At 41.8% G+C, this 15430-nt stretch overlaps 1 long non-coding RNA gene across 1 annotated transcript in view; it reads right to left on the bottom strand.

Moving 5' to 3' along the window:
* Positions 1-14739, bottom strand: part of LOC137876549 (uncharacterized) — a 33861-nt gene extending 19122 nt beyond the window's left edge. The window contains exons 1-2 of the long non-coding RNA XR_011103446.1: positions 14553-14739; positions 887-939 (exon numbers count right to left, since the gene is read on the bottom strand). This is a non-coding gene — a long non-coding RNA (uncharacterized lncRNA). The remainder of the gene's footprint in view (positions 1-886; positions 940-14552) is intronic.
* Positions 14740-15430: the final 691 nt, after the last annotated feature.

Here is a 15430-nt window from a genome sequence, read left to right as displayed (position 1 = left end):
GGAGGAGGAGGAGGAGGAGGAGGCACTCGGGGCCATCCCAGGTAACGAAGCACCAGCACGGGCTGCCTTGTCACTATGATATGTTTTCATTCAAAGAGGGACGACTGCAGGGATGCAGCTGAGGGATAATGCGCTTGTGCTTAGTTCTTGCGGCGCTGTTTTTACCCAGAGTGATGAATTTGACTGTATAGAGTGAATTCATCCCAGAAAGTAGCATAAAAATGGCGAAACTAGGTCATTTGAGGATAAAGCATTTTAGGAAAAAAAGGATTTCTAAAAAAAAGCTGGTCATTTGGGCTTACATTGGGGGTTATTTGCCTTACGATGATCACTGACTAGAGGTCGTACCACTACATAAGAGGACAAGAGACATGTCAACAGAAATCTATAACACACTTTTTGTCATCTAAGTCAAAGACGTGGCCTCTCTCAAGTCTCATTCAACCCTCGCTGACTGTACAGATCAGTCACTCCAAGCTCACTTCAGGGAAGCTTATCAGAGCTCAACAGTATTGGCGAAGCTGGCTGGCATCACACAAAGACCTCACAGTGACACTGTGGTTCCAAAAAAAAAAAAAAAAAAATCAGGTCACATCGGTGCTGTGAGTCACTTCATGTGGTCCTCTGCCACACACCGTTGACACAAATAGCACCGACAACACACGGACAAAACAACAACACACCGTTCTCGCTCACACAGAAGTGGCCATCGACAATCTGTCGCGTCGTCACGTCACACCAAACTTGGCAGATAGGGATGGTGAAATGGGATAGGGGATTATTTTTGTGGCGTTGATGCTCGTATTGTTGTGTGTGTGTGTAGAGCGCACAGCAGTGGGTTTGACCTCCACCTGCAGGTCAGCACAGGAAGTGAGACTCAACTTACCGGTGGGAAAATGGTTTCTGCCTTCCATCCACTACAGAAGTTCACACCGCCACCTATACAGAAGAGATAGACAAGGATGAATAGATCATATGTACAGCAAATAGCTGTCCAAATCAATGCCGAAAAACAATTTTGATCTTGTGCTCAACATATTCTTTTTATCTTTCTTCTATCAGAGCAAGAGTAGCTGTTTTGCAGAATGAGGTCAGGATTTGGCTTGGAGTGTTATGTAACCTGGTATATGGGCCAGAATAATAGCATTACAAGTGAGATCTCAGTTCAAACTGGAGTCACGGTGGTGAGAGGCAGGCGGAGGCAGACTGTGGCAGTGTCTGTGTTTCCAGGCTAGTGGCACCGTGCTCGTCACAGACAGACATGCCCCAGAGAGTCGTTTGATTTCTCCTACCCCGTCAGTTTGTGTTCTCCCCTTTTTCTCACCCACGCTCTGCTATTCTGTTTCTTACATTTTGTTTTCCTCGTATTCCCCGATGTCGCCACATTGCCACACTTTGATGCTTCCACTTCCCCATTTAGTCTCGCTGTGACAAACCGCCAGACACACAGATAAGTCAGACACAGACAGACAGACAGACTCGGTTCATCTCTGCATCTAGGATCTCATTAGGGTCTTGTCAATCTGTCATCGCCACTTCTGTTTTTTGTCTCTCTTGCTCTAGAAGGGCGGGATATCCGCATTGGTTGCTATGGCACCAGACAGCTCCTCTTTTCCTCAGACAACAGCTAACCGTGATTGTGTGTCTGCGTGTGCATGTGTGTGTGTGTGTGTGTGTATGTCTCAACAAGTCTAACTGTGTGTACACACGAGCAATAAACACATGCGTAACGCCCCTTGTGTGAGGAGGTGCAGCAAAGTGATGACCATCAGTGTGGTTTACTGCGCTCTCACTGCAATCAATGATAAAACAATCCATTTAAGATTGATAATCCATGACAGGTGAGCGGCCGCGACTCAAATCCGTGCTGTGTTTTAAATCCATCTGATGACTTACTTGATTTATTTATGAGATGTGAATGGGGTTACAGCTGGCATGTAACTATTTGAGTATGAATCTTAGATTCCAGTGTCTCTGCCCTGCCTCTTCTGTGCTTCTTGGTGTAAAATCTGAGGGCATCCATCCATTTTGACCTGCCGTTTCTCCACTATTTGCACTCCAGCAGAGGGCAGTGTCTGCCTGACACGACGCCTCTCCCAAACTACACCAAGTGAAAGTTTTTTAAGCAGTGACAGAGATTCATTTCTCAGAAAACATGCACTGACTTTGCCCCTTTTTGGATTGAAAATTGCTTTAAAAACTCATGTATTTTTATTTTTTAAACCACAAATCAAGCTCAGTACATCAGCAAATGTCAACTACTGGCTGAGAAAACAATGGGTAAGAGTAACTTCTTCATGCCAGACACAAGTTTTTTAAAGCATAGACTAAACTTCTCGGTTTTCAGTGTAAAATATCTTAAACTCAAAATTATTACTACAATTCGCAGTTTTTTTTCTCGAAAAGATTATATGAATGATGAGGGAGAAGTAGGTAAAATTGACTTGCAATTGTCGAAAGCGAGAGGCTGTTGAGTCTACAAGGACTTGCTGCTCTGACAGCTGGGGCGGTAAAGAAAGGGAGAAGTTGAGCACTTATGAACTGTCTGTTCATGTTTGTGTGTGTGTGTGTGTGTGTGTGTGTGTGTGTGTGTGTGTGTGCGTGAGGAGGCTGTGGTGTTGGGTGAAAGAGGTGTGTTTTTTTCCACCCTGTGGGGCCTCTGGCTGGGGTAGGGCGAGGCAGAGCTTTTGGGGAGACGCAGCATGGGGCGGGCTGTTTCACTGAACTCAGTGCACTCAGAGTAACAGCACTCGGGGCGTGAGGTCGCCGAGTCCAGCATTCCTCCAGAGCGCTGTCTGTTTACACGACTGCCGCTGTGCCGGGGGGGGGCAGCAGCTCTGCATAACACCATCAGATAACAGTCATTGCTTGTATTTATGTTCATCGTCTAGAACCATTGTTTCAAAAGTTGAAAAGTGTTCAGGCTACGTTTGAATCCTTCCTTCTTAGTGTACATGAATCCCAACAGTCACAGCGGCCTGGCAGTAGACTTTTAACAAAGCCTCCACGTACTGTACTCAACCCTTTGTTTGTCCAGCAATATAGGCATAGTGGTATACTGCGTGCTTCCTCCTTTCACCTTTGTGTTTTACATGCATAGGGATACTGAGGTAACACATGACTGTACTGTATGAACTCCATACAACCGAAACATAGCAGACAGCGCCTGTAATGCACACAGAGCAATTTGTATGCCTCACCTGTCCACTGAAATCTTGTCGACAGGGTAAAGTATATGCAAAATACAAAGCGTAACAAATATGTTTCACAAAACCTCTCAGTCACTGCTCATGTATAATTATATTGACATAGGTCTGCTTAAGGGGCATATAAATGCACTCTATTATCCAATCATGACTATTGGCTCACAGTTAAGAGTAGACTTGTCATAATGAGATCATATTTCAGACGCCAAATTATGCATAATGTGTCTCCAACAGAGCACCCAAAGTTGTGATGTGAAAAGCATCCCTGAGCAGAACCGAGGGGTCAGATTATCTGCAGTGGGTCAGACCAAAAAGGACCAGTTCAACCTCCTGTCAAGTAGCATGGCTCATGGTCAGGCTATTTATGCAGGAATAGCTCGGGCTTGGCTGAGCCGAGGTGCTGCCGGCCTCTCTGCAGGGCTAATCTGGGCTGAACTTTGACTGTAGCTCCTCTGTACTGCCGCGCTCACATCCCAGAGCCTAGAAGCCAGCTGGTCAGCTCCAGGGGAGCACAACAGAGATGGGGAGTGACACCCAAGCCCTAGAGAGACAGTGCTCTGACTGTACTGAGGAGGAAGAGAAGGAGGAGGAGGGGGTATGGCTGTCAAAGGCTCCATTGTTTGACAGGCCTACATGGTTTCATGTGCGGCGCATGATTCTCGCTGCGGCTCTGAACTATAGCCCAGTCTGACCCAAACTGTCCAGGAGAATGTAGCTGTGGCCTCCCTGGGCAGGTTAAAGTGTAACCGTGTCCGTGTTTTCTCAGGAAAGTGTGTTTATCTAGAGGTCTAACATGGAGGCCCTTTTGTTTAACTAAGTAGTGAGGCTCGCCCTAAAAGTAAAGCTCTCTGAAACACACAGGAACCAGGTGGCCCTTCTCCGTTCCATTTACCAGTAGTTAGGTACAGTTTGCGTGCGTGCCTTATTTGTTAGTTTGTTTACATGTGTGGGGGAAAAAGCAGAATGCAGATGCACAAAAAAAAATTAGATGTCAAACAAATCTGCAAGATTTATGGCGAAACATAGGCTGAGCTTGTTAATCCAGCACAATGCAAACAGCACACAAATCCATAAAATGAGAGGCACCTATCGTGTACTGAGAGTGAAAACAGCTGCAGCCAATTAAATGTAAATGGTGCGAGGTAAACGATGAGGCACACCAAGGAACTGTTGGAGGGAAATCCTGGTATTTTTTTCGACCTGTGTCTTGTTCTCATAATTGTGGCCGCCAGTGCAGTGACCGTTGGAGATGTGGCCGGTTGGAGCGCGTGCCCGTTGGAATGGGCTGGTTGCGTGGTTCCCGATATTGCTGCTCGCAGTGTTGTTGAGAAGCATTCGTCGCTCGTGAGGGAAGTAAAGAGGAGTTTGGTTAACAGTAAATGAGAGAAGATTTGTTCAGTATTATTTAGGAAATTCAAGAAGACTAGGTGCAATGGCTGGTTATAAGGACAATGGTAAGTCAATTAACCTATATGGCCAACCGTATTTATACACAAACAAGGAGCTTAAAGGGTAACTTTGGGATTTTTAAACCTGGACCTTATTTTCTCATGTTTTTGGGTCTAACTGACAAATAAAAACAGCAATTTCTGAAATTGGTCCAGTTGATGCTGCTCACTTGCTCTCACAGCTTGTTTTATCCACGTTATCCTCAATAATCAACCAATTAAAAAATGATTGTCCCCATTACTGACTTAGACACAAAAACATGGGAAAATGGGGTCCATGTTGCAAAAATACCGAAGTTCCTCTTTAAGTAAAATGGAAGAGGAAAGACGAACGATGGAGGCAGCAGAGGAAGAAAGGCCAGACCGAAAGACAGGAACGACCCAAGGATATAACTACGCTCAATGCTTATTGCGGTATATTTACATGCTCACAATAACAATGCTGATGTTTAGCAGGTGTGACGTTCACCATTTTATAGTACATTTTCGAATTAGCTCATAACACAACGTACAGATAAGGCTAATGGGTAATTGGTCACTAAACAATTGATTAGACGGTGACATTTTCAGCTGATGATGGCACTAGATGAAAAGTTATGGGAAGTTATTATGGATGTCAAAATGCCCATTGTACTAAATTTAATGCCAACCCATCCAGTATTTGTTGAAATATTTCACTAAAAACGACTAACAAAAATTGCTTGATAACTACAGTTCCAAAAACAGGGATTAATATGCCAACTTTCGTCAATCAAACACATACAACGACTCACCACTCCAGCAGTGGAGAGGAAAAGGAGCACTTTGACATAATTTTTGATAGCAAAAGGTAATGACAACATGTGATTTCAGTTGGACTGAAAAAAAAGTGTACTTAGCAGCACTTAAAGCAGACTGAATAAGTGGTGCAGCATTAAGTTGTGGTAAAGCAGGACAAGGAGAGTGATGTAAAATATGCTCTTCAGGATATGGGACATACTGTATGCAGTTTTTAGTTGATATGTGGAACATTGACCTGAGGCAGCAACTGTAGAAAGCTTTTGAGAATTTGCTTTCCATTTGAATATGCCAAGACTGGCAGAAAATACAGTGCCCTGTAGTTATTAGACATAATAACTAGAACTTTCTAAACTGGAATCTCAAAATGGACTAAAGTGAAATCTGATTCTACGGCAAACCAGGGGGTCCGTGGTATCTGAGACTCTTGGAGAAAAAGCAGGTCGGCCTATTCCTCCCGACTTAGTTGAAAGCAGTCAAATGATTTTCTTTTCCAGCAAATAAAATCATCACTAACAGGAATACAATATCTTAACTTCAGCTTTTCAAGTAATCTTCAGTTACTAAAAAAGGGATGATGATGGTGACTTTGATAAGATCAAAATCAAGTCGTCTCGTTCATATTTGCCATAATTTCTTTGCTTAGAATAACACTCAATCAACAATCAGTATTCCCATCCATTCCCAGCTGTATGAATCACTTTTGGGCTGAGAAGCGAAATGTGCTCATCGCATTACAAGCCCTCCGGTGACATCAACACATTCGTGACAAAATTTTAGAGCTGGGTGTTGGCTGCTCAACTGAATGCCTTGTGGCAGCTGTACACCTTCGTGCAACAATATTTAGTTGCGCGTTAAAACCTTACAGCGCTGACACGGTCTCCATCGGAAAAGTGTTCGCACGTATGTGGCACGGACGCCACCCAAATACTCCTTTCAGACAAAGAAATGCATCCAGAAATGACGAGTTTGCCGTTCAGTTATTTATCTTACCTGATCTGAGTTTGGCACCCAAAAGTTGACACAGGTCTGACATTGTACAGTATTTGTATGCATGAGGAAACAGGTTCATACAATAGCTGCAGGGTTCGGGGTGTCCCGATGTGGGAGCGGATAAGTCGCATACTGTAACTGTGACGTCCCCTGTTGAATTCCAGCAAGAGACATTTGTTCTCTAATCTCTCACCTCATTTGTTGTCTGTCCCTGAACTATCACCTGTCCAATGCGGCAAAAATGCCCAAAACATAAGAGGTTACGCAGAAGGATGTTTAAGTACGTCCCTTTTTGCTCACTGACTCATGTTGGGTTTCTTTTGAGCACTGCAACTTTAAGAAATTAGGAATTTCAGAGCAAATCAGGCAATATGGATGGGTGCTGTCCACGATTAGGAGAAACTTTGGAAATGTACACTTCTGTCTTTTTGCCAGCTAAGGAAATGCACACTCAGCGAGGATATCCCACATACTGGAAGCAGATTGAATGCCTTTTCCCTGGCCCAAAGGGTCTATATTTTCCACTCACGCTGCTGCTTCAGCCCATAATACAGAGACTTACTATGAGGAATGGATAGCAGGACGGAAAGGAAACAGTTTGGCACCGTTGGCGAAAGATTGCATTTAATAACCTAGAACATTGAAATATGAAGTTCATTGCAAAAAGATGAACTGCTAAGGAAAGTAAACTTTACAGAGGCTATACAAAGTTTTAATGTGACGGGTAGTTACTTTATCATAAATTAGCCGGTCCCTTTATCATGAGGCAATGGTTTAAGAGGAATGTCCACCTCTCGGGCCAATGTTTAAGTAAAAGATGTGACTTTTTTTATAAAGTTATGATGACAATTATCATTCTCTGCATGTGAGTTTTTGTGAAGGAAAGGGTGATTTCCCGCACTTAGTTTCCCAAATGTTCAAATGCAAATATGCAAAAGATTTTGTTTACAATTTTTACGTTCTTTCTACGTTTTGGCCCAGGTAAAATCTGGTTTCACAAAGATGCTGTATCTCATTCTCTTGAGACAATCACAACTGCCACCCTTTGCACATCATAGCAACTACCAGATATTTGGCTTGGCCCCATTTCCTACAAAGATGTCAATCCATTCTTCATGTACACACTGCAGACCTCTTTTGATCTACGTAGGCTGATTATCCGATCATCTACGCGGTCTCGACCCGTGAGCTAGCGTTGGGTGTGCTGCCAGTCAGAGAAGTTTGTTATTTGAATGTAGTAACTCTGGATACATAAAAAGTATATGCGGAGGATGCATGGTGTGACTGTCTGAGTGGAAACATGATGAAGCTAACGCTGGTTATCTGTCTTCCTCAGAGAGCAACCTAAAAAGTATCTTAATCCTTACCTTATTAACTTGACACAGTTTCAGTTGAAGTTAATGTTACCACCATTGCAAGTGAAAAGCACAAAGAAGAAACGAGTGACTATTGTGGTTGAAGGGATAATTGAATGCAGCCTTTCCTCAGGGATGAGGGAGATCAACAGTAAATGCAGGGTTAATGCAGTGTTTGCTTTCTCTACTCACATATGGCCATCCCTCATGCACTGATGCAGCTGTTTCCATTTGCTATTATTTTTTGTGCAGCCACATAAGCTATAGTAGAGAGGCAGAGTAATAAATCGACAGGACCAGTATATTGTCTAATATAAGCTTATTGCAAATATATCGTATTGGCGTATGTCAGCCAACAGGAAACAAGGAAATTGCATTGCAGATGTGCCAAAGATATGATTCCACAGTCTGTCCACCAGCGAGGACTGACAAGTTTATTTTTCAACTTCAAAAATGTTCTGCTCAGTATATATCTTGGTCTATAAATCGATATTGGTATCTGCCTAAAAAATCCAGTATTGGTGGGGCTATAATACAGTACACACAACCAGAATACAAGATCATCCGAAACATTCTTTCTACACTAGAACACAGGTAAATAATACACTGTTGTTAAAGTAGGTTTAGAAAATATTGTATTCCTTTTAAACCTGTAATAAGCTTTTTCATAGGAACACCAAATTAAATGACTCCCTGTGATTAGACTAAGTCTTAAGTACTACGGACCCCACTGTAAATCCAGAATCTAAATTTACAAATCTGAAGCTTTATTTATTTTGCATTTGCTAGCCCCAGAAACCATGGGCACTCCCATATAGCCTGCCCAGCCTGAAATGACTAAATACTAAATAGATATGAAGATGGTTCAACATTTAGTAAGTTGAACTGAAGAGGCAAATTTTTCTCAGGAGAGGTCAGACAAACAAAACTAAGAGCGAAGGTAAAATGCCAGTGAATGAATCTTTGAATAACATTCATCCACTGACAAGAAACAGGACTCAAATGGGACGTCCATGTTATGTCATTTTTTGCAGAATATTTAAGTGTAGTTGTTTGCTACCAGAGAAAATCCACAGATAATGAAATGAATGAGAACGATTCGGTTGCAGGATCCTGGTATTGTGCATCACTGTGACAGCATACTAAGACACATCCATCCTTAATGTTACTAGAATCACATCAGCGTTTCATACAATGACAAGACAAAACGCCTGCTGAGAAAAAGATCATAGTCACAACACTCTGTATTAAAAGAACACTCATAACAATGTAGCATTGCACTGCTATTGTCGGACTCACGGTGGACAGTTTACAAAAAAATAATAAAAATCAATGCAGCAGAACCAGATAGTTCATGAGCCAGACCAGATACCCTATCGGTACCATCTGATTGGGCAAACTCGTACCTACACTTACTAGTTTATAGGGTCAATATAAGTAAATTAATATATGAATATATTTAACCCTAACCTTTTCCTCAGGAGCAGTTTTTCACAATAATTGGACATTGTGTTATCATCTATTAGTGCATTTGCATACAGATTTTAATATTATTACAATATTCTTTGCTACCACAAAGATGTTCATTGATGCCTTCTAGTTTCATCTTTTAACAGATTAAAACCCCATTGAATTTCAGATATACCGCATATAAATCCCACCTCCTTTGCCAGGATAAGCAGACCCAAACTCCAACCAGCCCATACCCTAATATTAACCATCTATAACCTACATCTTTATCTCTATAAACAGAAGGCGACGGGACAAGATTTTGGGATTTGGAAGCTCCCTGGTGTCCCGTTTGTAGTCCGAATCATATCGACTAACCACGCTCCAGCAGGCTTTGGTTGAATGCAGGTTAACAGTCGGTGTGGAGAGCAAAAGAGGCGGAAAACCACCGTCTATCGTCTGACGAGGATTTAGATTTGTATTGATTTAAGCTTGTAAATTGGCAACTTGTGACAGGCCGATGGCGATGGTACTGAGATTGTCTTAACTTAAACATAGTAACCTGATTGGTTGAATTGTTGGAGGCAGTACACAGCAGGATGTTGGTGAATGTTGTGAGGATACAGTTTCTTCTGTCTCACTCTGCCTGTCACTGTACTACGCAGACTGATGTGCTAGTTTACTGTACAATTACAAATACCTGCTTCATATCTACTGTTTATCTACATGTATTATTCAATTTATCACTTCAGTCTGGTTGCATACTGGACATTTTATATGAAAAACTGTACATGCATGCACTCTATCAACTGGATTATGCCACATACATGCTATCATAGTCTCTATATGATATTGATTAATTACCCGTTCTCATTTTCCCTTAAGATTTAGGTATTGGTTGATTACATCAGCTGGAGTCCAGGACGGCCAAAATATGTGCAGGGTTTCACCCAGAGGGGTGCTCTACATGAGCCACTTCGCTCCTCTGCACACTACCGCTCCGTCACGTGTGTTACCTGAGGAGGACCAGGAAGGCAACATCTGGATATGTTCTGAGGGCTGTAACTCTAGAAGCTCTTAATCCCCTCACAGTATGTTGTTTATTTTGGTCTCGTTCTCTGGTCGTCAATAGCCAGATTTCTTAGAAGCAACCACCAGGTCAGTGGGAGGCCCCACAGAGCAGAAAGAGATCCCGTATGGACGTGCTCCTCAAGTACAGTGAGCTAAGCCATCATTCCCATCAAAAGATAACAGACAGTCAATAAGCAATGTTTGTAAGTCCAGTTCATGTCTGCTCCGTGCAACAACATCAGCTGTTTTGTTTGATTGTCCCAGTGATCCAAATGTGGACCTGACAAGATTTTCTTTTAAATTACTGTCACATAAGCAGAATTCAACCTCCTCTGTAGAAGCTAGAACAGCATGAATACAAGTGTAGTGAAAACAAGGCAGTATAGGTCACTAGAGAGCTGAAGTAGTAGCGAGAGTCAATCCATCTATTGCCATTTGCCACCATTTTGACTGAATAAACCTCACATACTGAATATATTAGGATGTAGTACTTTATTACTCGGTGTTTCAAATTATTACATTATATTTAGCCAAGGTTTAGATCCATCTCTGCTCTCCATTATAATAAAAACTCAAATTTGGGCTCCTGTGTGCTAAGATATGGCAACTATTACACTTTCCCCTGTATTCAACTTATGACAATAACTACCACATGCTGCAACCAGACAAAGGAAGGAGTGTGAAGCAGCCTACGAGGAGGCAAGTTGTCAAAGGCCGACAGAGGCCTAATAGGAACAGACAGAGAAGACAGAAAAAAGCTAAATGTAAGGGGATAGGGGAGAGAGGGGGAAAAGAGATGAGAAGGGGTCAAAAGGGCAGAGAGTGAGGAGAGAAAAGGGGAAACAGCGTGGTCATATTTTACAGCCGACAGCTAGCGTGTGGTCTGGCAGGCACACCAGGAGTTAGTTTATTAGAGTCGTTTCTTTTACGAGGGGCTGTCCTACCTTAAAGAAATGAGCAGGTTCAGGTCAGTCATCTCTACCTTCTGCCAGGACACAATGACCCATACCATACGATACTGAGTCTTCCTCTTCATATAGCCCATCCATATGTAACCACAGACACCCATTAATCCTGACACATGTGATGCATACAGTATATTATCACAAGGCTTCCTGACACCTGCATAACAGGGTGTCGGGTCTCAGGCACACCTGAACGCAACGTCACTCCATAATGAAGAAGCAGTGAGCGCTAATGTGACTACAACATGTTGGTGAGTTTACAGTACGTCAAATTAAAGCTCTGACGTTCTGAAGAGATTTTAGCAGTATTTGTTCCATGTGGTTAATATCCTTGGATCCTATTAGACCTCTTCTTCATTATTATTATTCACATCCAAACAGCTCACAGCACAATCACATAAAAAGGTTGTTTGAATTCAAAGAGGAAATTTGTAAACTCCGGGCAAGCACACGTATTTCTAAAATGTGATGCTGCTGTTTGGGCTGAACTGTATCACACAGGTGCCACATCATGACAGTGGCATAAACTCAAAAACCTTCTGTCAAAGAAGAACAGGGTCATTTTTTATTATGTCATGTCTTTTCTACACGCAGTCAGCCAAGCAGAGGGTTTCACTGCCGCTAATGCTTTGACCTTTGGTTTGTTTGGGGATTACTCCAAACAGTTTAGTGAAATGTGGTGAGATCACTGCTATGATTCTGTCTTTTCAGCCCTAAGCCTCATGCTAGTTACAGCAGGGAAAGCATTATTCTGTTACATCCTCAGCTAAATTCTGGCCTTTGACAGTGACCTATGTCCCTTCATTCTCCTGATTGCAATGATCCATCCTTATACCGATGACACACCGCAAGAAGAAATATTTCTGTAATTCACACCTTCTTCATTCTCTATGATGTATGTCTGTCTCCTCTGGAGAGACACATTGAAAAACAGATGTTCTTCGTTGAATCAATTATTAAAGTAGATGTACAAATAAATATGTTAAAGAGGTATAGGCCGGAGGAAAGGTTGGTATAAACGTGAAGTAATTGTGTAAATTATATCTGATTGACAATAGGTGCATATTTGGATTGAACATAACAGCATTGGGGCAGATGTTTATGAGTTGTATATAAGATTAATATTTAGTTAATTTAGTTTGAATTATGGAGAAGGGGCAGGACCATGTAAATGTGATCTTCTTCCAACTTGTTTATATGAATTTGTATCGATTTTGGTATGTTTTTTGTTCATTTTGTTATTTTTTATTTATTTGTTACATGAAATAAACTACAATCTATGTTTTCATCATCACTGTGCGAAACCTCCCCTGAGAGATCATACAATTACAGAACAGAAGAGCACTGGGCTCACACACATCAGGTCTGGGAGCAGTAACGAGCCTCAGGCAGCCTAACCTTCAAGTCCGGCTGTTGTTATTTTCCATAGAGGTCATCAGCTAAGAATGTGAAGCACGCAGAGCCTGAAACATGCCTTTCTCTTCCCAATAACCACCACCACTTTTCTGTAAATATTCCAAGGTCACTCCTGTACAGTACCTCCATTTCTGTTTGTAATAGATTTACACTCTAAAGCATATCTAAAAGGAACTCCATCATCCTACTGCATACACCCACGTCTAGTCTCCTGCTGTGCCTGGCACACACTTGGTCAGTATTTCCAAGAGTAGTAATCATTTGAGAGACCTGTGGCTATTTCAACCTGTTAGCCTGCAGGATATCCTCGGACAGCAAGTGTATCTAAACCTTAAACCGTACATAAAGTGAAACTAAGGATTGCCATTAGACAAGATGCAGACTCCATTATTCATTCAGTTAGGGTTAAGATAATTTAATATATCTATAATATTAACTTTCCAACAGCTACTTTTAGGTATGTACTGACACATTGTGAATGTCATGGAGATACTGTTCTGTATATAAACTGTAAACATGACATCCATCTGCATGTTGTTATTTATCACAGAGCTACAATGGGAACAAAGCTAACAATGAGTTAGATTGGATAGGATATACACAATTATTTGAATGATGAAATTAATCTAACTGATTGTGATTTACTATCACTATCAGGCAAATAGGCAACTGTTTTCTTATAGATTCCCCATTTAAGTTGATAAATATATTAGAGTTGAGTCTATGTAAGGTTGTTGTTTTTGTGTTTCTGCCCACTAGTGGCCTGAATGGAATTGAGCAGCTTTAAGGTTATTTGTCAATTGTAGCCGTTCTGTTTCAACATCTTGTTTACATCCTGGATGTAACCCCAAGGATGGACAGAAGGCTATGATGGCTAAATGTTAGAGTTAAAGAACGTTTTAGCGCTGTCCTGTTGTAATATAGGAGTTGAGATCTTCACAGGTCCACTTGGTTCCTCATAATCAAAACCTGAGTCAGGAACCGAGTTGGGCCGGGTACAAATTTTGTTGTGTATGTTACTAATAATAATTTATTATATGTGTTAATTGCAGAACAAAAAGTGTTTTTTTGAGGAAAGACTCAGCAGGGTTTTCCACCGGTCTTTTTCCGATTGGGTCCAGAATTTTGTTGTCTGGACGCTTACTGAGGCGCTTTTCTAAACTGAAATATCGTTATTTTCAGCTCTAATAAACATTTGCAAAACAACTCATGTTAGTGCTTTAACTTTTAATTATTGCCTCTTTCTTTGTTCAATACCGCCAGAGAGATCAATTCTACCCTTGTCTGTCAACATCCATTTAAGCTGCCAACAACACAGCTGCCCTTAAAGGGGCAGTGTGGGCACATGGGAAAAGTTTCAGTTGGGTGCAATCTGCAACCTCACCTCTAGATGCCGGCAAATCCAACACACTGCGCTTTTAAACAAGCAGCCGCACTGTCCTAGCAGTTAGAAGACGGGTTATTAACCATAAATGTTTCTCTATTAAACTCATCATACACAGCACAAAGCATGCAATCATCCATCGCGTCCTTTGGGCTCCTGATCTTGTGCTTAAGCATAAATTAATTTATTTTTGCACGAGAATAGCAGGTCCAATGAAAAACAGCACAAAGCAACAATTTCAAAGAACACAATGACTACTGAAGAAACCAGAAATATCAAATATGTTCATCAAACACACACACACACACACACACACACACACACACATTCACAAAGACATAAATAACAGATCCACTGTATGAGCACAGCAGTATCGTAGTTTGCTAAAGGGCATTACAGCAGTTGTACCAGTAGGTACAAACTTTGATATTGATCCTGGTTGAAACCACGTAAACTTGAGTAACTTAAGCTGTTGGTGAGTAACTTACCCCTCTTTCTTCACACAAGTCTGCTTGTTGACAGTCCTTCAATTCCAGCTCGGCAAGTTCATTCCTCCAAAAATGTTTTCGTCTTAAGATGGAGGAGACAGAAAACTCTCCGAGCACAATTCCTTTGCTCTGAGTTCATGTTATTTTGAGTCTGCCGGGTCCAGCTCTGATTCTCTCCTGCTGGCTGCTGCACGAGCTGCTAACAGCATTGATCAACAACCCGTAGAAGAGAGAGAGAGAGAGAGAGAGAGAGAGAGAGAGAGAGAGAGAGAGAGAGAGAGAGAGAGAGAGAGAGAGAGAGAGAGAGAGAGAGAGAGAGAGAGAGACCAGTAAGGGCTCAGACACACACACACACACACACACACACACAGGTGCATGCTGACTCCTAGCGCATACACAAACAAGAGAGGCATAGACAGCTCAGAGAAGCTCAGTATGAAACGGCTCCTTTGCCAGTGGTTCTCCTTATGTGGGACTCCAACCTTACTCCTCCTCCTCCCTGCACCTCTCCTCCCTCTCCTCCCTCTCTCCCCAACAGTTCCAGGACAGAATAGAGAAAGGACTCAGAAGTTGCAGTTCTAGATTCAATAGAGCGCTTTTCTTTTTACTTGCGTAATTCACAAAACAAACTATGTAAAAGAAAGTTAAAGTGGAGCAACACAGTGAGGATTGTTTTTTCGAACCGTATACAGAACGAACAGCAACTCTTTCTTGACAGAATGACTGGAAGCATTTGTAAAAACTGAGTTCATGTTTGCAACCGTTCTAGAGATTAAAACCCATAACCAGACCTCCAGCTAGTCCTCCGATATGGAGACTAGAAGTGAAATGAAATCAGATGATTCATCTTGAAGTTATTCAACATAATAAAAATGATC

This window comes from Cebidichthys violaceus, unplaced genomic scaffold, assembly GCF_023349555.1.
Source record: "Cebidichthys violaceus isolate CVI_PGR_0920_01 unplaced genomic scaffold, fCebVio1.0.p SCAF_20, whole genome shotgun sequence".
In the NCBI taxonomy this organism is placed as follows: domain Eukaryota; kingdom Metazoa; phylum Chordata; class Actinopteri; order Perciformes; family Stichaeidae; genus Cebidichthys; species Cebidichthys violaceus.
This window is presented reverse-complemented; position numbering and strand designations above follow the sequence as displayed.